General features: G+C 34.7%; 1 protein-coding gene across 3 annotated transcripts in view; it reads right to left on the reverse strand.

Moving 5' to 3' along the window:
* LOC145726611 (uncharacterized) overlaps positions 1-23,365 on the reverse strand; it is a 44,777-nt gene that overhangs the window by 12,425 nt on the left and 8,987 nt on the right. The window contains exon 1 of one of the 3 annotated variants that reach the window (XM_081975774.1): positions 266-841. The exons of the other annotated variants lie outside the window; for them this stretch is intronic. The gene's annotated coding sequence lies outside the window, so the exon portion shown is untranslated. Of the gene's footprint in view, positions 1-265; positions 842-23,365 lie in introns of those variants that run through there. 3 annotated transcript variants of the gene reach the window in all.

Raw genomic sequence — 23,365 nt, forward strand, 5'->3', positions numbered from 1 at the left:
TTAATGTAATTACGAATTGATTCACTATCGAAACAGTGTAATTGTACATCCAATCGTTTTCGACCTTACTGCTGTGAAAAAAACGACATTTTGATGCTATTCAGGTGGTGTAAATTAACCGGCCTGCGTAAATCCGACTATATAAGAGGCGCAATTACCAGTAATTTCTTGCTATGAAAAGAACTTTATTTACACTCTGACTAGTTGGATTAATTAATATTTGAGAAACGCAGACCAGTTTTTCAAACAAAACAAGTAAACTTACCTCAAATATGCTGCAGGAACAGTAGAGAAAACTCCAGTTACCAATCACACAAAACTGGTAATTAAAACTTGAAAAGAGCAGAGGCACCGCCGCTGTCGCTAGACTGGATGGACCTCCTCTCTTGTGGAGGTGCACAATGGGCCTAATGTGGTCCAAGTGCTGTGGTGCCACCACCCTCCCAAGTTACAGATACAGAAATGTAAATCACCAAAGTAAATTAAACTAAGCACAAACGGCCAAGTAACATACACAAACACACAAAAGCTAACTACAACTTTTGCACTTCGAAATCACTAGAGAAGTACCGAAGCACAATGTCAGAGGAATCTCGAGAAGACTGTGAATGATAGTGTCCGAAAAAGATGCATACATACCCGACCTGTAGGTAGATTCGCAAAAATTGGGGGTGGAACCAATAGGGTGGTCAAATGCCTGAGAGGGCTTGTTTAATTGGTGCCTATGCAAATGGGAGATGGAACCAAGCAAAATCGTAAGGTTGTTTGCAAGAAGACGCTTATCAGCAAAAGTTCCTAGAAGGACCATTACACGGACAGTTTAATTACCTATAAAAGGTATGATTTCTTTGTCTGCTTGTTTTGAAATTAGCGGGTAATGCCAAGTATACCGGGTGAAGAACACAAAGTGGTTCAGTAAAACGTGCAAAAGTTTTACAAAGGATCAATAAACTTTTGTACGTAGCATCGGCTTTTTACTGAACCACCCTGGGTTTTGAAATTGTTAAAGATCATTAGAACCCGTTACTTGCAAACAAGGATTTTGCATGTTGGCAAGTTTCTAACATATTTCTGCAAATCATCAGAGAAGGTGAGTTTTAAAAAACAGGAATTTCAAAACGTGTTCCAAACATACTTTTTTGTACGACTTGTTTAATTTTAAGAAATTACAGAACCTGTTTTGAAGACGTGAGGGACTAGTTCCTGTCTATTGTTGAACTAAAAGCGGACAACCCGTTTCTAACTTAACATTATAAATAATATGACACTGTCACTTCATATTTATGAAACCAACGATAAATTCCTAAACAAAATCAATGTAAACAAACGGAGAAATGACAGCTGGAATGCCCGAAACTGTTTTCAAAACTGATCACCAGAGGGAGCATCTCTTATCTTGAAACGCCAATAGCTTCTGATTGCTAGGGCTAACAAACTCGGAAGTAAATAGTGTGTACTTACCACACGGCTTAAAAATTCTAATAGAATAATATCACAAAATTTTGTGTAATAATTCCAAAAAAGCAGCGTAAGTCAAATCAATCATCAGGTCAATGTTTATTATTAAAAAATCAACTACATAAATATGTGTTTCTTATTTGTAGTTGATTTTTCTCACCTGCAAATCAACTACAAATGGTGTTAGATATCTGCTGTTAAATTGGATGGCATAATCTAAAAAGGAAGACCATAATAATCAGAAAGTCGAAAAATTCGCACTACTAGGTCTTCGTAAATAATAATATGCTATATCAGATGAGCGTAATCCGAGCAAAGCAGCTTAAAAACCAGTTAAATAGACGGAAGGTTGAAGAGCAAATAATAGTAAAAGGGAATTATTCCGGATAATCAGGATAAACTAGTGTTAATGTACACAACTAGGTAGCTAAAGAACGGTAAAGGCGCGTGACGTTCCCGAGTGCAGAAAGCCGCTTATATCTTAGGATTTATATAAACTACTTTGCTCACTTTTGGGTTCTTAAATTGCATTTAGGGCGACATACACCCCAGATTTGAAGTTGCTACATTTAAGAGATTTAAAAGATTTGGTTTGTGTTCATTTTTATCTCTATTAGATCGGTACACATAAATTTTCAATATAACTCTACAAGAGAATTTAGATTTAAATAGTTCCTTATTTGAGAAATATATTTTCTCCTGTGTAGGTACCATCAGTACTTTTATTTTCGTTCTAAAAATAAGCCCTCTTAAAATTCTATTACAACAGGAATAAACTAAATATTAAATGTTCTGTAATTCACATACGAATTAATATCATTCTTCCAATATCAATGCAACATAAAAGGATCGCCCAAGGCGCTGTTCCACTGCAAAAAGGGACAATAAAATTCCTATTCTTCATAACCAGGTAGACTTCTCGGTATTTAAATTCGTGCAATAAGGCGTTGCCTCCCCCACCTTGCAGCGCAGTCGGCCCCCCAACCAATGGGAGGCAATGGGCGTTATTGCGCGGCACCGCCTACTTCCCCCACCTCGCTCGACTCACTCCCCTTCTTAACGGTTGTTTTTATCGCACTCTTCTGCAAATTCTATAGAATGGCTTGACAGCCAATTTTTTTTTTGGTCAGAGGGGAATCCAAAGCGATGCTGTTTTGTTTTGGAAGGCGGCTTGATAATTACCTGTCATGTGGATGTACATACTAAGGTTGATAGGTGTATCTACCGAAAAATGGGTAGACAAGTAGCGGTCTTAAACCGCAGTTTTAAGGTCAAAGACTGATTAATACAAAAATAAAAAAATTCAAAAAGTCAAGAGCAGAAAGTACAGCGTGGCCAACTAAGAATGCGAGGTAGTAAATATTTTCGTGATTCCAACGTTGCCGCATATACATAAAATCAGTTCGACACCCTTCTGATGCTATTTCTTAATTCTGTTGCTTAATCTAGACAGTTTTTCTCTAAAGGTTGTCGTTTTCGAGATATTGACTATTAAACATAGGAATTTTCACCCTTTGGAAGGCTTATAGCACGCGAACGGTTGAATATAGAGTAAAACGGTTTACACGTGTCTACCTTACTTTTTTGAGATCTACCTAACGATAGTATTTTCAAAATTAAAAAAAAAAATTTTGAGTATTGTTTTACTTTTTTGTTTTTTTTTTAAATACCATCATAATCTACCTAGTTCTTAAAACAGTAAGATAAGAGGATGTAAACCATTTTCTTCTATCTTCAACCGTTCGCGTGCTATAGCCTTCCAAAGGGTGAAAATTCCAATGTTTAATAGTCACTATCTCGAAAACGAAAACATTTAGAGAAAAACTGATTAAAACAAAAACTGTCTTGATTAAGTTTCAAACGTGGTATGGCTACAAGGAATTTTTTTATTAGTAAATGTGGCGAGAAAATACTGAATATAATTTTCAGCTTTTTAAATCTACCGCTAGGGAGCGTTTCGATACCACTAAAATGAAAAATGTCCAAAAACTCTGAAAATGAAAATGGAAAGGTATAGTAAAAATCTCATAAAAGTAATCCCCTATTCTGTACGAAGAATTTTCCTCTATTTCTTCAAATAAAGTAGTGGGAGTAGGTCCAAAGTTTGCTTTGAAAGAAATGAAATATCTCGAAAACGGCTAATCGTAGAGATTGTTTTTGCGGCATTTTAAAGAGCATTTTCTGTCCTGTAAAATCTCCCCCAACAATGTTCCATTTTTAGTTTTCGGTCTTTTCGATAGAGGGCGTTTTAATAAAAATTGCACTTTCATCTTAGACATCTCGAAAATTATAAAAATAATGCCCTCACCTGAGGCCTTTATGAAAAATAACGCCCTAGGGCATTATTTCTTAGATAATTGACGTTAATAGATCTCATTACTGATGAAAAAATAGCCCTGTCGGACATTAAAAAATTAACGCTTTGGTAATAAAATAAAACCAGATTTTTTGAGATATTTTAGTAACACATGTGTCATAGAGTCACATATCATCTGTAAGTTCAGTTCTTTTTTGGAAATCACTTTGATATGCAACTGCAAATATCTTCAAAATGAGAAGAAATACAAACTTTTCAAAATCCGACTTTTTTAATGTAAGATGATGAAAGTTATAGAAAAAAGTAAGGAAGGAATACATGAAGTAATTAATGTGTAACCGAAAAAAATCTCTTTTTCTGTTAAATAGGATGATAATTGTTATATAACAATTGAAACAAAACATAAAATCATCAACTAAAATTTTAGTTTGGCAATAATAATTGCTGATTTGAATAAAATCTGATTGTTTTGATTTCGATGTATTCTGGTTTATTAGCCCACAAGGGTCCATTTTAGAAATGCATGATTAAATAACTAGATTTAATGATTTTTATAGGCAGTTGGTCCAGTTTGAATTCCATTATTTCTCGTAAGTCGTTTTATATATTATCGGCGACCATATATTATATAACAAAGAGGAAGACACACTTTGCAAGGCCACTGTGTATAACTATCGTAAAAAAACCGCTGATCGAAATTCTTCTCTTCTTTAAAATCGACCCATAAAATGATCATTTTATGGTTCTCGCGGTGTCATCTCAGATAGCGCTTCATGATTACCACACTACATTAATATGTATGCACAACTAAAAAAATAGACTCTTTGATTAGAGAGATGCGGTCTTAACATCTTTAAGCGAATACCTTTGATAAGTAGACCTGCGCACCATTCATGTTTACAATGGGAAATCGATTATGGTAAAATCGAAAAACCAGTTTGTGGGAATGTGTGCTCTACCGATCGATTCTAGGAATGCGGCGTTGACTTTCTTCCTCGAAACCCTGGGAGAGATCGTAAAAACAAATTTTATTATAATAATTATCGGGCTGTTGCCGGCCTGCTACCGATTCCAGTTCGGAGGCAATTTATTTGGGTTTTTTATGGATGCTGCATTAATGTAAATATGTAAATTTGGCTGTCTGTGCATATAAGTTACAGGGTCGTCTCTAATTTAAAATATTAACTTAAATTAATTTAATTTGGCTCCGTTTTACCTTAAAACATTTTTATTGACCCTTAATCAAACCGTGTCATGTAACCCGATCCATAAATATATACCCGCTCAATTAGACCCTTCTCGGTGTTTTTGTATTAATATATAACGTCAACCACCTGTATACCAGATCCAATTAAATCATAATGAAACGATACCTTCATCCAATAAATAAAAATTATTGGCATGCCCCTATACATACTATTCCACTTCCGCAATTACTATACTAAGCAAGAAAAAAAACCTTTCTTCCCAGTGGGGTGGTAGAAAGTGCAAGAAACCCCTGAGGTGCGCCACCCTTGGTAAATCCGCAAGTATGTATCATTGCGGACCGCAAAGTGATTTTCCGCCCCGCCGGTTACGACCCTGGACGGTTAAGGGAATAATTAAGTCAGCGATGCGAAATTTAAGCCCTAAACTCCCTTAAGGTTTGTTATCTGAAGGGCGGAGGATTGTGTTACAAAATCCGTCGTCGATTTTGTGTTAATAAATTTTTGATGTCAGATTTGCTCCCCCTCTTCATGGAGGGTGGAAGCTTTGATTACGTTTTTCCATGCCAACAAAGCTACTAATTATTAAAATAGAACAACGTTTTGGTATTGAATAAGTATTAGAAGAATTTTTTTTTCTCAACAATTAAAAAAAGTAGGTTTTGTGTCAGTGATAGATGTCAATGTTTTGAAGTAAACAACCACATTCTTGAAATGCTCATCTTACTTTCACCTCCAAAACATCGGTCGTGAGTAATAAATTAAAATCGGAAAAAAAGCCATTTATTACACACGCATCATCGTAACGTAATAATTCAGAAGCGGTTAAAAATGTAAATCAGACAGACTCTTTAACATGAAAAATTTTGACGCGTTTATAATAATTGCGCTTCGTAATAAATCAAAATGTCCAGGCCGGTAGCGGATGCACCTGTCCAGTTTAACAAGAGAATTCATATTTTACTTTGGTGGCCTTTTGATGAGACCTGGACGTGTTAATTTGTAATTAGTTTCCTCTCACTGTTGCCTCTTTGAATACAAAACTTTCATTTGTCAAAAAAAAAAACAAAAACGAATACATAATAATCAATTCAAGTTGAAAAACTTGTAACATTTTCTTGCCATTAACTTAATAACGAAACGCAAAAGATAACGATCTGATGGCGGAGCAACTAGTGACCAAGTTCGGAGTAAGGCCGTCGGCCGTCACTTACTCCATACTTACGCCTCGTCGACTTCTTCACGTCAACCCGGCCGTGTGCTTTTTTCATTTCGAAGATAACGACTAAAAGGTTGTGGTCCGCTTATCTACCCCAGAAATGTACGGATCTGTCGCAGAGAGGTTGTGAAAGGTGGCTTGCTTGTCTTTTGATCTTTGCAGGAGAATCGTTTTCGACTACCAGGAAGAAACGGTGGGTCGTCAAATCGGCTGTATGTTGAAATGTCGGTGGCATTTTATCAGTGAAGCAGGTCAGGTTACCAAAACTGAAAGGTTAATCTTAAAAACGACTTAATCTGTGAATTCTGAGATTGCAGTATAATTAGGAGTATAAAATTTTAACGGTAGAGCATCAGCTCTTTATGTAATGTTTAACTATACAGGATGTCCCACGACGAAAGACATCGATTGATATTGGAAACAGTATAAATAGGAGAGTTTTGAAAAATTGGCAGGATACTGTGGGCATGCCCAATGTAACTAAAATATTTTCAAGATGGTTGCACTTCCGTTTATACCGGAAGTCGATCACAACTTTCTTATTTTAAATAGAACACCCTATATATTATTACATATTTGGATTCCTCACAAAATTCTGACCAACTTTTGTGTACAATGCCCTATGCCTATCTCTAGCCGTTTTCGAAATATTTGATGTTTTTCCAAAAAAGTGACAGTTGCAACGCTCAACATATTTTTGTACTCTGTCAAAACCGTATTTCATTTTGCAATGAAACTTTGAGTTATTGTAAATAAAGGATCGTTTTATTAAACTGAGGGTGCGTAATGACTCATTTGTATACAGGGTCGTCAAAAGAAAATCATAAACCTGCCACTAAAAAAAAATGAAAAATTTCAAGTTTTTTAAATAGAAACCCACTTTTTTTATAACGGAATCATTTTGAGCATTAAAAATTACTATACGTTTCAATTTACTTGCCTATACCTAAATCCAACCCATTTCGTTTTATTTGAGAATAAACATTTTTTATTTATAAAACTCCAGATTTCTTGAAAATTTCTCTCTCTAATTACGTGTGGATTTATGTCACACCAGTAGTGTGAATTATGTCTATTGAACATTCCATTTTTAGTGAATTTGGCCTCGTCGCTCTAAATAATATTATTCAAAAAACAATTCTTCTCCATAGTGACTAGTCAGCAAAAACTCACTAAAAACCACTCTCTTCGGAAAGTCAACCTCTTTTAAGTGTTGCACTAATTTAAATGAAAAAGGGTGAAATTTATGTTTCTTCGAGATCCTTTGAATTGAGCTTTTGGATATGCCTGATTCTACGGAAACTTGTCTTATTGACGAAGTTGGATTTGCAACAAAATAACCCAAAATTGCAATTTCTACATTTGTATTATTAAGAATTGGTTTTGTTTTAATAGCTTTTCTCTTCACAGATCCCGTATTCTTAAAATTTTCAATTATTTGCTTGACACCTTTTGGTGATGGCTTTGGTTTTTCTGGATAACGAGCGGCAAATACCTCACATGTTCTACTCACAACTTTATCACATTCTCCGTAAATAATAAACAGATTTAAGTAATCTTGGTTTGAATAACGTAACAGCGACGGCATATTTGCAGTTGTCAAAACACTCAAAACTAGTGTTATTAACATGCCCTGCAGGTCTCCAATATCACTGTGTGTCAAAAGCATAACCAACTAGAATACCAGATAATCCCAACTGTGCAGCATAATAAAAAAATGTTTTTCTAATTTTGGCATATAAAGTGACACTTTTCAAAACTGATTAGAGTGACAAAACAGTCAAAACATTTTTTTAGTGGCAAGTTTATGATTTTTTTTGACGACCCTGTATACAAATTACTCATTACGCACCCTCAGTTTAATAAAACGATCCTTTATTTACAATAACCCAAAGTTTCATTGCAAAATGAAATACGGTTTTAACATAGTACAAAAATATGTTGAGCGTTGCAACTGTCACTTTTTTGGAAAAACATCAAATATTTCGAAAACGGCTAGTGCCAAATTTTCAATATCAATCGATGTCTTTCGTCGTGGGACACCCTGTATGCTCTACTACTATTTATAAGATTGGAATCTTGGAAACCAAAATTTACAGAGCTTGTTTTTGTTAGTTTTTGACTAAAAGACTGATGCAGAGATTTAATTTTGCAAATGTAAAGAATATGCTCTTGAGAAATCTTAAGTATTCAGAGTGTTAAGAAGTTAACATATTTTTTTGTTTCAGATCAATAATACTATTTGAATTCTGTAACGCTGGTATCAAAATTTTAAAAAAGCTTTAGGTTTTGAGTATTAAACAAAATTGTCTAGATAAAGCAGCAGAATCAACAACTGTAGTAACAAAAGTCCTTTGTTGCCACTAATTTCATGTAGATGCAGCCACATAAGAATAGGAGATACTGTAATTGGGCAATTATCCAACATAGAAGCTTGCGGCAAAAAAAACTAAAACGGTCAAAGGAAACACATCTAAAATATTTTTGTGATTTCAGTGTTGCCATCTACATGAAATCAGTGCCAACAACCCTAATATCTGATACCATTTGTCGATTCTGCTGCTTGGTCTCAACAAACTTTGTTCTGAAAGTTTCTTTCTAAATTTTGTCGTTTTCAAGACATTTACATTTTGCCTATTCTTTACAAACATATTTTAGATGTGTTTCTCTTGGTCCTTTTAGTTATAATTTTTTGTTTTTTGTCTCAAGCCTTTACGATGGATAGATTTCCAAATACAGTACTTTGCGTTCTTATAGTTGGCCACCAGGTACACTTGCTAAACTGGGGTTAGAGTCACAGAAAAGGAGGGAATCAATGTCTTTGGTACCATCTATTTGAAATCGAATCTGCTGTGTATGTGCAACGTTCTTAACCTCACGAAGTTCTAGACCACTTTAATAGATTTTTGAATTAATTTTAATTAGCTGTAAAAGCAAGGTCCGAGGATATTCAAATATCTCATACGTTCCGGCCATTTGTCACGTAGAAAAAGAGAAAACCAAAAAATCCAACAATCGCGGTTATAAATCAAAATTTTAACCTCGGTCTGCTGAAGCAGCCGATAACACTGCCCCCTGGTTTAACCGAGCGTCGACTACCGTGGATTAAATGGGGCCTAATCCGAATTTATTGGAGCCTACATTATTTCGGTCCTTATGGCCGCGGCGAAACCCTTTTTCTTCTTCTTCTCGGGGCAGCGTGTGTTTACATGGAAAACTCAAGGTCGACGACCACGACACACACACGTTCCTCAAGATATTTCCATTCAAAATGACCGATCGTTTTCATAATACAGTTTCGACATTCCGGTGAAAGTGACTATTTATGTTTTGGAATTTGGATAAATTGATAAAACCCATACTGTACACTCGCACGAACGCGTTAGAGGTGCCGTTTGTGACATCTTCGCCGTGGTACGCGACTCTTACGGTACCGGCATGATTTATCACCAACAAGCCCAATCAGCCGACTTAAAAAAAGTTGCTTGTCAAGTGAATAAAATTGATGTTCAACTTGAGTTCTAATTGAAAATGGATTTTACTCCAAGTGTTCGCGTCGAGTTTTGCCAAAAGCGGACAGTGACTATAATTCTTCACAGATGGGTTACCTACCATATAATTAATTTGTTTTTAACTGAGCAATCGCACTCTGTTTCCCATAAATATTAATGGGAATCCGGGCATAATAACGACATTAAAATGTCAAAATTGGCATGGGGCACATTCAACAAAAAGGCTAATTAAATTAAAAATCAAGATAATCACCTTGTATCTTGAATAAGCCTAATGTAATCCGAGTAGTTTATTAAAATGCAGAAACTTGGATTATATTTATTTTACTGTTGAGCAGATGTAACACACTAGTCAATTACTCTTTACTCAAAAATAAAAATCTGTGAGGTCTACAAATGAAGTAATTTTACAATTCTAATGACCATCGCCGGATATTAAAAGTGAAGGATACAGTAGTATAATTTTGAATAAATTCATATAAATGGTAGAAAAAATGTTGCAAACAACTGTATACGGTCAGATGATTAAATGAGTATAAATTTGTAGCGAGTTGTGCAGGGTAACAGTTTAAATTTTCCCATTTTTGTTCGTGTTTTACGACGAAAGGGCTCAAGTTAGAGATCTGAAAAAAATACAGAAAACTAGTCCGTGATAGGTACTACAACTTTCATTATTACGATTTTTCAACCAAATCAACCGTACAGGCGCAAAAAAATCAAAACCGTTTTCCCATGTTAATCTCTTAAGTCCAAGATGCTCTTCGACGCCTGGTATACGTTTAAGACAGACTATCATCATTTACAGATATCCGAAAGCATTGAAGATGAAAGGTTGCTGAAAAATTTCAAAAGGTTTATGACGGTTTATGTTTTTTTTATAAAACTTTTATTATTCGACAGAAACGAGAACTTTTACGGCAGGTGATTGACAACGGCTGATAAAAATAAATACAGGGAAAAAGTAAAATAACAATCACCATAAATGTCACCGTTAAAATAAACCATTTGCCGGTTTCTCTAATTCGAAAGTACAGGAATCTTTATCGTTCGATTTCATTTTTGCGTATATACAAAAAAAGCTGAAAATGCTTCTGATTGAAGTTTATTATTTTACCTACGAGCTCAGTCTAAGTAGCTAATTACGCATAATTTTCCGTTACGTAATGAATCTCTTTCCGCACAGTTTTAAAATCGGCCACAAACTATCGCTCTAATGCTGGGAAAAATTGATTTTGTTTACATTTCTTCCTTTATCAGAGTTTATTAGATGGAGATCATCGCGTAATGCATTGTTCATACAGTTTTAAGTAACTACCACTTCGTCTAGAATATTTTCTGCAATAGCAAACACATCAAGTATCTAATGTTACTGAAAGTTTTCCCTTTCTTCTTAATAACTGTAATGTCACCATAAATAATTATTTTAAGAACAACACTAATAATTATTTAAGTAAAGTTTTGTGAAGTTATTTTTTTCTTTAGTGGCATAATACCTATGATTAGTACAAATATGAAGTTACTCTGAATTATATGAATTGCGAAAACAGGACTTTCTATTTGTTCGTAGGTAAAGTATAGTACATCACACGTGCTCTAAGGCATTTTACGCACTCATGGAGTAACTTCGTCCGTATCGTGCGTAAAATGCTTCTTACAGCACTAGTTACGTAATATACTATAACGTCACATCGACAAAGTATAACCAGCAAAGTAACAATAATGTCACCGTGTTTGCTAAAAGTGTTCGGGGTTTTTGTTAAAAAATAAATGTAGAATCTCTTTCATCATATTACTTTAAGCTAAACTGTTATTGTAACTTTAAAGTCGAACAACCTAAAAAATATTCAAAATCAAAGCAGAGCCACAACATTCATATTCAATTCGGTATAATGAGAATCACATATCCCGGGCCCGTCATATTCATAACCGTCCGGCGTTTTAATCATTATGCCACGAAGACGGTCGAAAAAGGTTACGGTTATTAACTTAGGGGCCGTATTTTCAAATTAAGCCCGACGCAATGACACTTTTTATATAAAACCAGTAGTCGTGAAAAAATAAACCAAAATGGGACCGGGTCTCAGGTAGTATACAGGTGGGGAGTATATTCGATTTTATGGCTTTTTTATTCCCGGTTTTCGGTAACTTCAAACGGACCTTTACGCAATCCATTATCTAAGCCCGAATGGGGACTTTAATCGACCCTGTTCGACACTTATCTACACGGATTCGGGTGCCCAAATTGCCACTTTTCGATCGGCATTTAATTAACTTTGTTGCGCTTTTGCGGCACTAGTGCAGAACCCGGCCTAATTGCTTTCCGCGCTTGTAATCCGAAACGGTTCCATACAACACACATCGGAAACTCAAAACCCTTGTAAACTGTTTACGGATTACTTTGTAACTACAGTTCAATCATTAATCAGTTGGGTTCTTAGTAGTTATTGTCGATTTTCCACTTCCGTTTCGAATGTATACGGTCGCGTGCTGCAAAGTACCAATTGATGCACTCTTGATTACACTTTCGAGGAGAAATGAAAAATTCAGTACCTACTACTTAATTAATTAAGTTGGTATATTTAACGACGCTTCTTTACTTTTATTTTTTATTTGACTATAGTTTTGATATTAATAAATTTGACATATGTTTCTACTTTTAGCGTCTACATTTCCTTCAACTTCAATTATTATCACTGAAGTAACAACAAAACATATTAATATAACCTTGATGTTTTTTGTACCCCACGTTGTGCGTATGCAACTACACAATGTATATCAAACTTAAAACATTTTTTTCTCCAACTAATTATGGGAATTAAATTGTGGACGTACTTATGTTCCCTCTGTTATGGATAATAATACAATGTGTCTGACGCACGTATAAGGCGGAAAGTGACTACTTTCTAAATTGATAATCAGCAAACGGGCGCGAATGAATAATATCAAACATTAATATAAGCCCCAATTACGTGAGATCAGCCAATGATGCGTATTCGAACCAGTTTTTTAGCAAATTTTTCACGTCCCCAGGATGTTTGATCGAAAAACCGACTTAATTGAGCCGTTCCATAGTTATCTACTGCGGAAACTGGATCATTATTAATTTTTTCCTAGAACAGATATTTGTATATTCATGAGAAATTACCGTTGTAACTGCATACTGTCCGTATATCAATTTACCTATAGCGGTGACGTAAATGACCACTTACAGTACCAAACTCGTTCGGTAATCGGTAATAATTAATTCAAACCCGAAATTCCTCGAAGGTTAAACTTTCATCGGGTTAGCACCGCTGATTTGTTGCCGTTGATGAAAGACAATCTCTTTCTTTGACTAACTGAGAATTAATAGAAAACCAACTCAACATTTCAATCTCGCACTAAACCAGTTAACTGCATACTAATTATCATTTGGAGAAAATGTTTCGAGTTTTAATAATTAATTAAGGTTGTTAACATATCAGCGAACGACCTTTATTGCTATTTTTTTCTCTCATTTCGGTGAACGTTAGCCAGAATGATATGATAATAGGTGCGGGTGTGCCAATTCGCCGCAGGCCATGAAGTTTTTAAGGAAATTTTTCGCATTTTTTCGATGATTTTATAGGCGCCGTTACCGTAAACATATACTGTTTTCTTAATCAATTAGTTTCTGTTTAGCAGAAGTAGAATTTATATTGTACAAAATCACCGTTAAAATTGCTTTATAAAAGTGTGAGAAAAGCATGAAATAAAAATTTAAACACGATATAGATCAAGTAAGTTATTAATACAAATTGTCTTTGATAAATTTACAGCAATATTCATATCATCATATTGCAATATAGGTACATCAAATTTGGGAGTAAGGTACATGAGATGCACGTATTGAATCGCAATTTCCTGGATGAACTAAAGAAACGAGTGTATTCTTCAGTTTGTAATTATTTATTCGAATTATGGATGGATGAAATAGACTGGAGTTTCTGTGAATATCTGACTGACGCTATTCAGTTCATTGATTTTCTTTCATATTGTGTGTACTAAACTGCAAAATTGTTAAGCGAAACTGTAAAGAACAAAATGATTGCATGATGCTGTTCCTCATCGATGCCACGCAAAACATTATGCAAATGTCAGGTTACTGTACGCACTTTCTTATATACTAATGCAAATATTCCCACTTTTTCAATACTTCATTTGCAATAATATTGAGTTGTCATGGAAATGGTTGGTGCAAAAATATAATAACACTTGATCAAAATTAAACCAAACACAATGAATTATGTGAACATCGTGTATCAATTCACTGTTTTGGTAATTATTTGGTCAATCCCTTGAAGCGTCTTCTTCTTCTTCTATTGCCCTATCCGATTACGGACGTTGGCTATCATCATGGCTATGCGGATCTTATTGGCTCCGCATCGGAACAGTTCAGTAGATGTTGCTCCAAACCATTTTCGCAGGTTAGCCAGCCATGAAACTCTTCTTCTTCCAGGCCCACGTCGGCCATCAACTTTGCCTTGGATTATGTTTTGGAGAATTATGTATTTCTCATGATATGGCCAAAATACTGTAATTTTCTACGCTCCACAGTAAGCATGATTTCAGGATCACTTTGAAGTACTTCTTCGTTTGTAATTCTTTCTATCCAAGAGATTCTAAGAATTTGTCTGAAAATCCCCATTTCAAAAGCTTGCAGCTTTTTTTCCATAGCGTCTGACAGCGTCCAAGCCTCCACGCTGTACAAGTGGAGGATACTATACAGGGTAATTCAAATTCGACCCTCACCATTGGGATCTCAGAAACCATAAGAGATACGAGAAAGTTTAAATTGGGGCAAAGTTGCGCAATTTAAAGCTCAACCAAATGCTGTTTTAAAATTTTTGATTTTCCGAGTACTTCCGAAGATATCCGAAAAAAACTGAAAATTAGATTTTTTGTTTTTATTTATTTCTAACCTTATTTGAAGAGATATCCCAAAACTAAAAGCATCTTTTCATTGCCACTTTTTCCTAGCTATTCGATGATGGATACGATACAAATTTGCCACACGACGTTTCGTTTTCTGTCAGTCATCATCAACTTTCGTTTTTCTTATGGGCGCCATATTGGATTTTTAGCCCACCAAATAGTACGTTTTATTCTGATTTTAGTGATGTATAATAACTTATGATTTGCTTCATAAATAACAAAATAATTCAATAAAAACTATTTTTACTTTAGTTATTGGCTGTGAGTTAATGGGCCGTTTTAAAAAATGTCATTATTTGACAGTACTTGTCAAACACGATAATTCGGATGATCATTAGAGCGTCAATCATAGTTAAAAATGTATCTAGAAAAAAAACCCCCGCAGAAAATGTTATTATTATACAAGCATTGCTGAACTATTTAGGTTAATCAGAAAAAGAGATTTGTTAGCATTATCTCTAACTTAAAAGGCTTATTTATGTTTCCAAGAGAAAGATCATCATTTTAAGAACTTCATTTTTTGCCAAATTTCAATTTTGTATAATGTTAAGTGCAAGTTTATAGTTATTTATACAGTAAGTGACAAACCATTTTTTATTCATTCATATTTATTCGAGTGAATAAACCGGTTTAAGTCACGTGTCTTATACAGTATTTTATTAAATTTCGACTTCTTATATTAAAAAAAAACTAAAATTACAGTTCTATTAAATTTGCACCGCGCCCCGTAGATGTAACATTGATGTTTGTTTGTTTACATCTGTAAATAGGCGAATGTCATTCAGAGTGATTTAATAGTTATTTAGGCAGCAAGTGACTTAAACCATTTTTTATTCACGAAAAGAACAACTAGGTCCACAAGCGTAGCGAGTGGCCTAAGCTCTTCGAGTGAATAAACCGGTTTAAGTCACGTGTACACCTTTGTGACTAAGTATGTTCAGGCCAATTGCGTGTGACAAGTACTACCAAGTAATCTTCATAAAACGTCTCATTAACAAAGCTAACTAAGGTAAAATCTCTAAAAGCTCTAATGATCGTCCGAATTATCGTGTTTGACAAGTACTGTCAAATAATGACATTTTATAAAACGGCCCATTAACTCAAAGCCAATAACTAAAGTAAAAATAGTTTTTATTGAATTATTTTGTTATTTATGAAGCAAATCATAAATTATTATACATCACTAAAATCAGAATAAAACGTACTATTTGGTGGGCTAAAAATCCAATATGGCGCCCATAAGAAAAAAGAAAGTTGATGATGGCTGCCAAAAAACGAAACGTCGTGTGGCAAATTTGGATCCATCATCGAATAGCTGAGAAAAAGTGGCAATGAAAAGGTGCTTTTAGTTTTGGAATATCTCTTCAAATAAGATTAGAAATAAATAAAAACAAAAAATCAAATTTTCAGTTTTTTTCGGATATCTTCGGAAGTACTCGGAAAATCGAAATTTTTAAAACTGCATTTGGTTGAGCTTTACATTGCGCAACTTTGCCCCAATTTAAACTTTCTCGTATCTCTTATAGTTTCCGAGATCCCAATGGTGAGGGTCGAATTTGAATTACCCTGTATAACACATGACTATTCTCTTCTTTAGAGCCAGATTCAGATCGACCTGACAGGAGCGGTCTCATCTGCATAAACGTACTTCAAAACGTACTTTTGCTATTTCAATTGCATGTTTTATCTCTTGTGAGTGATCCCAGTCCTCGTTCAACGTGCAGCCGAGATAAGTGAACTTTGTTGGACTGGATTTTTACTAATCACCATATATTTGGTCTTATTGACATTTAAGTTCAGCCCGTACTCCTCACTAGGTTGGTTGACCCTGTCTAAAAAATCTTGTAGCCCCTCTATACTGTCCGATAACAAGACGGTGTCATCTGCATAGAGGATATTATTGGTGATTTAACTCTGATACCTCGATTTGTATTTTTTGTAGCCTCCTTGAAAAGGCTGTCAATGCGAGAAAGAAGCTTACAATAGCAAATTTCATGACTAATCAATATACCCAACTGTAATAATATCATGTTAACACGCCATTTTGATAATGAGCTTTCGTGTTTTTATACCGCGAGTTGATTAGCAAAGCAAAATTACGGGTCAAAAAAAGCGCATCCGATTCTAAAAATGGATAGATCAAAATCTGAAGTGGGAAAAACACTCGTCTTCAGCCAGTCGCATACATTAAACTTAATAATTTTATGAAGTTGCATTAAAATGCGGTTTCCACTGCTCTATTTCTCTCTCACTTTGTGCAGACCTCTTTTTTATTTCCATTATTTAAATTGTTAAAGTCGTGTGTATAAAATATAATTAGCCATAATTGCTCTGCATGTTTGCATAAAACCGCCATTACTTAAATGATTTATTCAGATCGTTCCGATAAATTCTTCTGTTTTGCATCAATTTGTTGTGGCTGCGACTGGAACTCGCTCACTCAAGTTTGTCGTGTCTCTAACCTAATCTTTTTTTCGTTTATTTACTACCTATATCAGATCTGTCGAAAATTTACTAACAACAAAATGTAGGCTTATGTGGATAAAAAGTAATGCAAAACACCTAGCCTATATGTGAATATTTTAAATAAATTATTTGATGATGAGATGTTGCAACGCTGATTATATTCTATAAAGAAGATTTGAAAGAACGTAAGAAGCTTTCTTGGATGATATAGTACGACCACTTAGTCTACCATAAAGTAAATGTTCACAATTTTAAACAAACTAATACGAAAGAAGGAAAAGTTTAATAACAATAACAAGCGGTTTTACATGCGCCTCTGCATATGGTAACGAGTGTAGTACTTCTACTGGTTGATGTCGCGGAGACATGAATGAAACGTTAAGCTCGAAACATTTTATCTTAATTTTTACTCAGATTGTATCTGTGAGTTTCCGACAAAAATGTGCCAATATAACTAGATTTGATTGAAACAGTGAATTACCTATGTGTTTTTGGTTCGAATTCGATGAGCCACGTTATACAGGTCAAACGAATTGAGATCGAGAAACTCAACGTGTCCGATCTACCGAGTGTCAGCGAAATAAAGATGACACAACAGAAAGCGGAATCTTAATATAAATGGATTCGAGGCGAGAGATCCTATCGGGAACTATAACGAAGAAGACGTCGTTTTCGACCGAGGGCTCCGATTGATATTCGATAAAGTCCTTCACGTTTGACGAGGATTTCCTCTTTTAGCCCGAATTATAAATTCGGGCTTCCTAAATAAAAGCTATGTTATGTTTTGGGACATTATGCTAATTGTGTTTGGTTTCATTTAGGTGTCGGATGTCTGGTATACGGGTGACGTCTCACTTATATCGCCCCTGTGTAATCGTTTTAGTTTTACTTTTGTCCAGAAAAAACACTTTTACGGATTGCCTTACCAAACTAATTAGAGTTCTGTAAATTTCCACCTAGTGACTTCTTTGATTACTTGCATACCAATGTAACCATCCATTTAAACGAAACTACGAACAACGTAACATACAGACATCAAGCCATATAATCTCAACATTTCTTTTTACGCCTCGTAAAACTCAGTTAACTGGCAATAAATGCTTAATAAATCCAATTACCACGTAATTTACCATCCTTTCATTTCTATTATAATCATAAAATTGTCTAAATGTGTTGTCAAGTCAGCATACAAACTAACATGACAGAATCGACGTTATCAAAAACCTTAAAGCCTGGTAAACCCGTATACCGAAAGTAAAACAAACATCAGGAGCAGTCTTATTAACACTTATCTGCACTTAATTCAAGCCGGGCCGGACAAGAAATTACATTTCAGGAGATTGTCACCGCATAACAGGGTTCAAAAATATGAATTTTAATTGCGCAAATGGAAGATGAATTATATTAAAGCGTATATTGGAGATGCATATTCATGCGACTGCATTATTCATGATCGGCGGTTTTATTTTAGGATATCGCCATTTCTTCCTTTCGGTGATTTCAGGCTGAAAAACTGGTGATTATATTAACCATATGCGAAACGGTTATGGCAAAATTCCTGCTGGAATAATTCAGTAAAAAGATGTGTGAAACTGATCCAAAGAGAATGTTGACATTTGACTTCGTATCATACACATATAACTAAATTTTTTTAGACACCCTGTAGCCAAGACGCGTTAACCTCAAAAATGTGTGTTTTGCCCTTTTTGTTACCACTACAATAGGTGCATTTTTTTGCTTAAAAAAACATGTGTTCTTATACGTATAAGCTAAACAACAAAAACCGTTTATAAACAAAATATTACGAAATTAATGGTAATATTATAACAGTCACCTGAGTATACAATTAACCCGGGGGATAATAGCACAAAAGGGGCGAAACGGTTATGAAAATTTATACAATAATCGACAGTTACTATGACAAATCAATTTGCTTTTTCTGCACAGATGTACCCTCGCGGTTTGTTTGTTTTGGATGTTGCTGCTAGTTTTGGAAGGGCCTCGGTTATTGTGCGCCGCCCTTATGGGTCGCTAGCACAATGCCATATAATAGAAAAGATACAAATTTTGTTTGCCTACACAAAGTAAACAGTGTTTAGGCATATAAAGGTGTTTTGAGACGTTTTGTGAACGATACGATTTCTAGTTCAAAAACATACAAAAGCATAATATTGATGTTGGAATTACTTGTTGATTTTCACGTTTTGTACAAGATTTTGTGGGATGTATTTAAACACTAAAATAAAAAGGTTTCAGTTTCTACAAACTTAAAAATTCTTTAAATATTGCAAAAATTGGTATAGTTAAAAGATAACCAATCAGACTACTTAAGTCTAATCAATATCTACTTAAAAACTGAAAATGACACCAATCAGATATCAATTTTTAATTCAGATTAGTTAGTTGCTGTTTGCTACATAGAAGCCAATTAATGTCACCGTTGAAATCGTTCGATTTGTTTCAATAGAAGGTATTAATGTGTTTAAATGATCAAAATACGACCGATTAACCGATTAAATAAATCATTCCGCGAACCCATAAAACGTGCCTCAACACCTCGTAAATTATAGAAATAGCTCTCGACGAGTGCAACCAGCCGCATAGAAATATCGCAATAAACTGTTAAACAAAAAATTAAATATAAATTATACGAAAATAATTCAATTAAAATGCTAATGATAATTTTAAGCGAGCGACGTGAATATTTCATGGATTCGCGGAAATTGATTGGCAGCCAGGAATAAAATCCGTCCCGTTCAGATTTCTGAGTTTTGCACTCTAAGTGTGGCATGTATGTGTATACGGGTCGTTATTAAAAATCCATCAATGTAAAGAGTACAATGGTGTTTAGTAGATTAAGTGAACTACACGCAAGAATTGCATTAACGATAAAAGAACTCGAGTCTTATCGCGATTCTACCGTACGTTACAAGTAGGCAAGATATTAATAATACAGTTTACGAGATATTCTAATCTTCGATGGTCTATAATAAATTGTTTCAATCTAATTCTATTGTTTATCACTAAAATTTGTTCTGTCGCGCCTGAAGGTTGTTTAAAAATATCATAATATATTGTATTGTTTGAAGTATTTGTGTACTAATATCGTTACTATTAGCAATTTTTTTAGACTAATTACACACGTGAATTATGGTCCAATGCGACTAAAATAACTTTACTATCGAGAAAATGCAAGTATACTGTCACTTTTACTTCAAACGTCACCGACCTTGTGGATCTTTATTGTAATAACTTTTGTAGTTTCGTAATTTTGATTATATTGACATGTTTGTTGATAATATGTCTAAATGAGCATTAAGAACGTTTAGAAACGATCTTTGCAAAAATAGCTGGATTTCGTAAATTGTAATGAGCCACATTTACTGGATTAGCATAATAACATATCTCTTCGGATCAACTTTTTTTTAATAGCTCGGTAATAATGATTTTAATCAATTTTTGTTTTCCCCCTCGAGAAACTCGTTAATCTTTCTTTTAAGTTTAAACTCAGATTTCTCAAAACTGGCTGGATGGTTTTTGTAGCCAAAATATACATTTAGATAGAACCCTGTTTTTGTTGCCTCTTCTAAATTTTGTAATCCCTAATTCATGTTCTATTTGGTTTTCTCGAGTCCGTCACTGTTCACATAAAGTCAAAGTTCCCCCTGATTGTCTGTTTTTGCATCATGTATTAAGAAGTACCATGGAGACTTCGAAATTGGTGCCGAGATTAATTGGTGCAATTTTCGGGACAGGTAAACGGGAACCACTATGGTTTAATGCACAGGCATTATGGTGATGGTGGCTTCTGTTCGAGAAGCTGTACGGTTTTAATTCGAACAATAAATCTGAATCAGCAGGACGTCTCGTTTCCGATTGTTTCGTTTCACTTTAACACGCATAATTGCCGATCGAAAGCCGAACGTGAATTTACTTGAATGATGACCATATTTCGTTGATTGATTTCAGTCATCAAACATAAAAGCTCTTTGGTAATGTCTGTCCAATTTGTGATGGGGATGAGCCAAGACAAGTGAATAGGGGCTTAGTTTAGTAAAAAGTGGAGTAATTAGTACTATGTAGGACGTAATTAAACGTTCGTGTCAAAACACGACCAACGACACAATTTGAGTGATAAAGTATTTCCTAGAAGGCCCCTTATTAATGAGCATCGGCGTAGCTAAAAAAAAAACAGTTAAACATGTGATAGCCTGCAGGTGTGCGCAAAAAAGTTGGCTTTCTTTATAAGAAACTTTTTTTTGCGCACAGGGTTAAAAACTGCATTAAAGGTGTTCCAAGAAAGAGCAATTTTACTACCCAGACCCTGTAGTATATAAAATGGAATATAAATTCACTCACCTTCTTCCAAAGGTCGATTTAACTTAATATTTCCCTCCAGGATGGGTAGCACCTAAAGATCAAGCGGGTACCTTTTCTTCAACACCTTTATAGAAAACAGCCGCTCCGCCGCATTCCATTCTTTTTTCGGTACATTATTATATGGATTCGGGAGTTTGATAGTATGTAGATGAGCCGAAATATGAATATGTAAAGTTACATAACAAATTATTTTTTGATTTCTAAGGCTTTAAATTATGCTTACTTACAGTAGCAATATGGTTAATGAGAAGAAACGTGAAACGTCCAAATTTACATAACAATGTCGTTTATTTTAAGCTCATGGAGAGAAGTTTGAGAGTCGAGTGTTTTAAATCTGACAGCGTCTAAAAAGTAGTGAAATAATAAAATAATACCAGTTATTAGAGTAATAATTATTTATGTTCACATACAGTTAAAAGACCAGAAAAAAAGCAACCAAAACATCGAACATGTAAAGTAAGACAACTTATCTAACTGTAACTGTAAACTATGTGACTAAGCTCTGATCTGACAAATCAACGCCATCAGATTTACCTACAAAATCATGTGACATATTGCTTATGCAATAATCAGAAATGTTCAGAAGAATGCAATAATGAAAACTGTGTATAATCTTACCCTATAAAATCAGATAAGCGAATAAAAATAATGATGTGCTCATTTTGAGATGATACGCCCCTGACGAATTGTTTGGTTATCGTTAATATGCATATTAAGCTGCTTGTCTCTTGAAGTAGCTGATAAAGCCTTAAAGAACCCGAAAAGATAAGAAACCATTTCGATGTCACTGTCGGCCGAATTTCAAAAGGCACATCCGTCGCACGTCAATTTCGTTCTTCATTATTGGTTTCTGCTTTTGTTTCTTCCCGTTTTTTCGGTGTGTGCGAATAACCCGTTCGGATTAATTAAGCTTACGACTCAATCGAAGACGGTCGCGGGTAGACGAAGATCTACTACCGGTTCGAGAAAAAGAAGAATGAAAAAACGAAGAGTCACCAGTAAACACAAAAAAACCAGAACCGTATTCTGCTGGGTCATCCCAGTAACTTTCTTCGAAGAATAAACAGCGGCTAATTTGCTCGACTACGGTCAACAGGAAAAAACCGACGTACAATTAGACTACAGGGCGTTGAATGGGCCCTGGGCTCTTGTTAACACCATACGTAAGTTGGTAGTTGAAAGCTGTCAACGCGGTTGATTAATTGAAACGGTCCTCATTGTTTGCTATACCCTGTACGCTTTAGAAACTTTTAAAATAGTCATTAGTTGTGTTTTTTTTTCGAGATGGGGCTTCGTATAATAATAATTAAATTATATAGAAGTAAGTAAATTTTATGGTAGCTGTTTGGGATGCAATTAGAAGAGTTTAGTGGTACTGAAGATAAGAATGCCTTATATTTCATTTTGAGTTATTTAAATTTTTATTGATAATCAAGTTTATGACTCTTCTTTTTAGATAAAATTATATTTTTGACTAAATCAAGACGCAGGTACCTAATGAGTACCCATCATACCCATTTACAAACATTAAACCCACTCTCCAAAAAAAAATTAAAGTTATTTAATTTATGTCTTTTAAATGAAATATGGCCGGTTTACCGTAATTACAATTTCAAAGAAAATTTTGTGGCTTTTATTAAGCTTTTCAAAACTACCGTCATTGTTTACATTAAGAACTGTCTTGCTGTTGTCAACTAGTTAGCAGCTATTGTCATTGTAGAGAGAACCCTTCTTTGAAAGAGTATATTACCGTTAATACAACTTATCTTTTTCAGGTGGTCAGAGCAGAACTTTGAGTTGCAATTTGGTATAGACATTTTAGCAGTATACAGGGTTTCCCGAGGGGTAAACCACT

This window comes from Ips typographus, linkage group LG3 (genome assembly GCF_016097725.1).
Source record: "Ips typographus isolate SLU linkage group LG3, UJ_Ityp_2.0, whole genome shotgun sequence".
NCBI lineage: Eukaryota > Metazoa > Arthropoda > Insecta > Coleoptera > Curculionidae > Ips > Ips typographus.